Below are 6,500 nucleotides of genomic sequence, written 5' to 3' on the forward strand. Positions count from 1 at the left end.
GCTGTCATCTAGCTATTATTCGTGGGCGGTGTACCAACCGCATCTCCAGCTAACAAGTCGGTGACATAAATACACAACGGTCACCCTGGCATATCATGAGTGGAGCTCGATATCTCAACACTCCCCCTCGAGCTCAATCCCAATTCCTGCACACCAAGCAGGTCTCTGAACTTGCGCAGCTTCTCTGCGCCCAATGCTTTCGTGAATATGTCAGCTACCTGATCCTCTGTGCTGACATAAACTAGATCAATAAGACCTAGTAAAACCTTCTCCCACACATAGTGATAATGCACCTCAATGTGCTTTGTTCTAGCATGAAAGACTGGGTTCTTTGCCAAGTGTATGCTGCTCATGTTGTCACAATAAATGACAATTGGCCCATCTGTAGACTGACGCATATCATAGAGTAGCTTATGCAACCAAGCTACCTCACATGCAGCCATTGCTGCACCCCTGTACTCAGCCTCTTTGCTCGACAAGGCAATTGTAGGCTGTTTCTTGCTGCTCCAAGTGATTGCAGCACTCCCAAAAGAGAACACATATCCACTGGTAGATCGTCTATCAGAAATACTACCAACCCAATCAGCATCAGTGTATCCATGCAACTGTATCTGAACCCCAGCCTCATAGAATAGTCCATACTGCAATGTGGACTTCACATACCTGAATATGCGTCTAGCCGCATCCAAATGCGGTTTCCTTGGAGCTTGCATAAACTGACTTACCAACCTAACAGCATAGCTCAAATCTGGCCTGGTAATAGTCATGTAAATCAAACTTCCTACTATGCGTCTGTACATAGTAGGGTCTTCCAGAAGCTTACCTGCATCTGCGCTCAGCTTCACATTCTGCCCCAAAGGAACTGAAATAGCTTACAGCCTGTCATCCCATATTTGGACAGCATGTCCAGTCCATACTGCCTCTGTAAGAGCTGTATCCCACTTGGTGATCTAATCACCTCAATGCCCAAGAAATAATGCAGCTCTCCCAAATCCTTCATCTCAAACTTCTGCCTCAATAGCATTTTCACATGAAGGATATCTTCATCACTATCACCTGTGATGATCAAATCATCAACATAAATGACAAGCAGCATAATCCCTTTCTCTGTTTTTCTCACATAGAGTGAGAAATCTGCCTTGGAAATCTGAAAGCCAATAGTGACAAGATACTATCCTATCTTGTCAGACCATGCTCTAGGTGCTTGCTTCAAGCCATACAAGGCTTTCTTTAACCTACAAACAAACTCAGGATGAATAGCATGAACATAACCTGCTGGCTGCTCCATAAAGACCTCTTCTTGCAAATCACCATGCAAGAAGGCATTCTTTACATCCATCTGATGTAAAGACCATCCCTTTGATGCGGCCATAGCAATGGCTGCTCTTATGGTTGCCATCCTTGCAACTGGGCTGAAAGTTTCTTCATAATCAATGCCATATGTCTGTGCATACCCCTTGACAACTAATCTTGCCTTGTATCTATTCATAGAACCATCTGCATTGTGCTTGATCTTATAAACCCACTAACAGCCAATTGCATTCTTGTCTTTAGGCAAAGGCACCAATTCCCATGTAGCATTTGTTGAGAGTTCATGCTCAACATCATGTGATCATGTGTGCATAGCACCATCACGTGATCATATGTGCATAGCACTAACCTTATAGAGTGCTATAAAGGAAAGGGTTAGATCCCCTAACCCTAACCCTAAAAGGGTTTGTATATATTCTATTTTTTCAACTAAATCTAGTGTACAGTTAGTCATTTGTGGTGTGCTCTCTAGCTGTGCCCTCTCTCCTCATCTCCACTCTTCTCCTCTCCCCTCTTCATATTTTGTCATGGTATCAGAGCTCCCTTGTCTTCCGTCGAGACATTGAGTTTCTTGAGAGTGTGAGAGAGATTGTGAGATTGAGAGTTCTCTTGAGTGATTGTGAGATCTTTCCCTTCACTTCCGTTGAGAGAAATTTCCGTCATTGAGAAGAAATTTCCGTCCATTCTTCTTTCTTTGAGTTCATTCTTGAGAGATTTTAGTTCCTTCCTTTGAGTGTTTCTTGAGTTGAGAGAGAGAGAGAGATTCTTCATTGATTGTGAGAGTTTCACTCTTGAGAATTATTATCTCTTTGTCCTTGTGGGAGAGAATTGACATTCTAGTTTGAGGGAAAGCTTGTCTCCAAAGAGCTACGACACAGCAAAGAAAGTGTTGTCTACAAGCTTGAACCACGACATACAACGAGCAAGGAGCATCTATCTACAAGCAGGAAAGCTATCTTGCCAACGACGCTCCGACACGCAGCGGCTGTGCTACCTCATAGAGGCCTCCATAACTACAACTCTACTGCGCTCAGCTAGCATCGCTCCAAACTACGCTTCAGAACCACAGCCCGCTATCAATAACGATCTCCTGCGGCTCACCTACGACAAACGATCTCCTGCGGCTCACCTACGACCAACGCGCCATCTACAAGTCCTACGACCGACCGAACGGCTTCAGGCGACTTCAACAAGCCGATTGGACTCCCCGCAGCCTCCTTCAACAACCATCTCCGATATACTGCCAGGTTCCAAGCTCCGCTTCCACAACACACGGGCTGTAGCTCCCAAGGCTCTCCAGTGAGCCCAAAGCGGACTCTACAGCTGCAATTTCAGCCCCAACGACCTTTAGGGAGCAGCTCTCCAATAGAGCCTCTACACTGGCGCTCCATAGCCGCCTCCAACCAGCGTCGACCAATGGGCCTCCAGCATCAAGTCTTCATCAACGACCTCTGAGGCGGTGCATCTACAACTGCAGCAAAGCCTTTGAGGCTTGAACGACGGTCACCTTGTTCCCACGGCCGCCACTTTATACGCGAATGAAGACCGTTGAGCGATCCACCGACTCCCATGAGCTAGCACGGGCTTCTCCTAAGCTCTAGGCTCAACTGCCTCCAAGTGATGTCGGTGGCGACGGCGACACCGGCAGCCTTCGCGACGGCGCCATCTCCAAGGCTCACAGAGCTCCAACGAAGAAGAAGACGGAATCTTTGAGATTCCGTCAGAATCTCAAGATTCCGATCGTCGTCATTGTGACACGTGGCATCTACCTTATCAGAAGGGTCACCACACACAGGTGTGGTCAATCAACTGCCACGTGGCAACGTAATCTTATCTACCACGTCATCATCTTATCCACTGCCACATCATCTGCCACGTCAGCACTGCCACGTCATCAGGCCACGTCACCTGCCACATCATCAGTGACACATCATCAACCATGTCACCTGCCACGTCATCAGTGACACGTCATCAGCCACGTCACCTGCCACGTCATCAGTGACACGTCATCTGCCACGTCATCTGTGCCATGTCATCTTCCACATCATCAGGCCACGTCACCTACCACGTCATCAGTGACACGTCATCAGGCCATGTCACCTGCCACATCATCAGTGACACCTCAGCACTGCCACCTCAGCACAGAGCTTCACTGGCACACCTCTTGCTAAGCACAGTGCCACATCATCACTGCATGTGACTCACAGTGACACATCATCATTGAGCACCATTTGCACTCCTTTTGCCCCTCCACCTAGATCAAGTCATATCTCTTGATCCAGGAAGAATTTGAGGGAGCTCCAAAAAGGAAAGTCGCTCGATTTTTTGTGCTCTACGCGTTCGTTACATCATGCGCACATTTTGGCGCAAGTTACACTCACATTTGAGCCTCGCCGACAAAACCACTTCCTTCACGCACATTTGCCTCTACATCGACGCATCTGACCCAGCACTTAAAAAGAACAAAGGAAAAGGAATTATTTGCTGCTCTTTCATCGATCGACGGTTGGTTTAGATCTAGATCAGAGTAGACTAGATCGCCATAGAGGGGACGCTTTGAATTCCCCAAGTTGCCAATCTAAGCCATGCCCGAAATTCCCGACTAGTACCTACTCGGAGTCAGTCCATACGCTCACATCCGATTTCACATCATTACATTACCTGAAATCTTACGTTCATCAGTTCAGTGAGCAGACTTCAGAGTTCAGAGGCATTGCAGATTGATTCAGTGGGCAGATAGCACTTGATTTCACACACACATGCCACCATTGTAAAGCCTATTTGGCTATCTCACGGCATTGTGCACATCATTTTTCAGCCTTGTAAAGCCTCTTGGCTATTCCTGGCATCATTGCCACAAGCCTTGTAATACAGGTCAGATCTTATTTACTGCAGTTCTATCTTCACCGACGGTACAGAGATTTCACTTGGCATCTTCAGTGTATTTGCAGTTGATTCATACAGAGTTTTCCAGGACACTTCTTGAGTACATTGTTTGCACCATGTCGACTAGCAACCTCAATCTGGAGGCATCTGCTAAGTTAGACAACTCCAATTACGGTACATGGAAATACCGAATGGAGACCATTCTTGTGCTTCAGGACAAATGGGAGTATGTTGATGGATCCATACCTAGACCATTGGCTGATCCAGCCACCACAGTAGCTCTACTCCATCTGTTGTCACAGCACCAGCAACGGGATCTACATCGGGATCTACATCTACACAAACGGTTTCCGCACCAGTAGCAGATCCTGCCATTGCCCGAGCTCAAGCAGAATGGGATAAGAAAGATAAGTATGCCTATCACCTGATCAAGCAGAATGTGCAAGATGTCATGCTAGGACAGCTCAACACAGTCAAGACATCAAAAGAAGCATGGGATATGTTCGCAGCTCTCTACGAGTCCAAGAACACATCCAGGATTCTCACCTTGAGAAACCAGATCAACCAGAGTTTCCGCAACAGCAGTGAAACCGGTCATGCTTATGTACTCCGCATCAAAGACTACAACAATCAACTTGCAGCAGCAGGAGAGACTATGAATCCCGCAGAAATGGTTCAAGTAATCCTGAATGGACTAGGAGAAGGATATGAGAATCTGGTCCAGAGTATTGCCATCCAACGGCAAATTCCAACACTTGAAGAACTTCAGTCAGTTCTACTTGGTGAAGAACTCAGGACTCAGGCCATTCAAGCACGTAAAGGTCATTCTAATGATCAAGCATTCACTGCTTCAGACAGAAGCAGAGGCAAAGGCAGAAACAGAGGTAGATCATATCAGAAAAGTGGTCAAAATCAAAGTCAGAATCAGCATCAGCATCAGCATCAGCAGCATCCTCAGCAACATCAAAATCAGCAAAGAGGAAATCATTCCAACAGAGGAAGATTCCAAGGATGAGGGAATGCATCCACCAATGTGTCAAACATTCAATGCAACTATTGTCACAAGTTTGGACACTATGAAAGAGATTGCCGCAAGAAGCAGTATGACCAAGGCGGTCAATCCAGCAGTAATCGAGGGAATTCCCGAGGAAGAGGAAATCATCGTGGTGGACATTCTAGTCACAATCATTTTGCAAATGAACATGGAAATATGTTTCTTGCAAGTGTTGAGGAATTGCATCAGACTGATACAATATGCACCTAGACACTGATTTCAATCCCAAAGAGGATTTCAGCTATCAAGTCGACCAAGTGGAACAGGATCATTGGTACATCGACAGCGGTGCATCATCTCATATGACAAATCATCAGGAATGGTTCACAGAAATGAAGCCATTAGAAGGTCAAAAGAATGTCATCTATACAGCAGACACAATACACCGAATCCGGTTCAAGGGACAGGTGTTATCCCTATGAACAATTTCACTGGTACAAAAGGATTAGTCAAAGATGTGCTCTATGTTCCGAAGCTCAGCAAGAACCTTTTGTCAATAGGTCAAATGACGGAACACAACTACAAAGTCATCTTCGACGGTGATGAATGCACTATCAGAGACAAATCCAAAAGAGGTCAGCTAGTAGCAAAAGGTGTCAAGGAAGGACGCTTATACAGGATGCTAGCTACAGTACCAGATAAGCATGCCATGTCAGCTCAAATGCAACAGATGCCACTATCTGCAAAATGGCACAAGAGATATGGTCATGTCAACTTCAAGTACTTGTTGGATCTAAGGAATCAAAATATGGCAATTGGGATTCCGAAGCTACAGTTTCTTGGAAAAGTTTGTGAAGCATGCTGCTTCGGCAAACAAAAGCGAACCAACTTTGTCAGAAGTACCTCTCGTGCACGAGGTATTCTTGATTTAATTCATACAGATGTATGGGGTTATGCCCAGACCCGCAGCATCAATGGTTCACTTTATTACTTGACCTTCATCGACGACTACAGCAGATATTGTTGGGTCTACTTTCTGAAAGAGAAATCTGAAGTGTTTGCCAGATTTCAAGAATTTAAAGCCATGGTAGAAAACCAAACAGGCAGAAAGATAAAGGTCATGAGATCAGACAGAGGAGGTGAATACATGTCTTCAGCCTTCATGAACTTTTGCAAAACTCACGGCATTCGAAAAGACAATTCACATGTGCAGATACTCCTCAGCAAAATGCAATAGCTGAAAGGAAGAATGGGACTTTAGCAGACAATGCTAGAGCAATGCTTAGTGAAAAGCATCTTCCGAATCAGT

The sequence above is a fragment of the Dipteris shenzhenensis genome, chromosome 21, assembly GCF_047967505.1.
Source record: "Dipteris shenzhenensis isolate YYH24624 ecotype China chromosome 21, Dip_SZ_1.0, whole genome shotgun sequence".
Lineage (NCBI taxonomy): Eukaryota > Viridiplantae > Streptophyta > Polypodiopsida > Gleicheniales > Dipteridaceae > Dipteris > Dipteris shenzhenensis.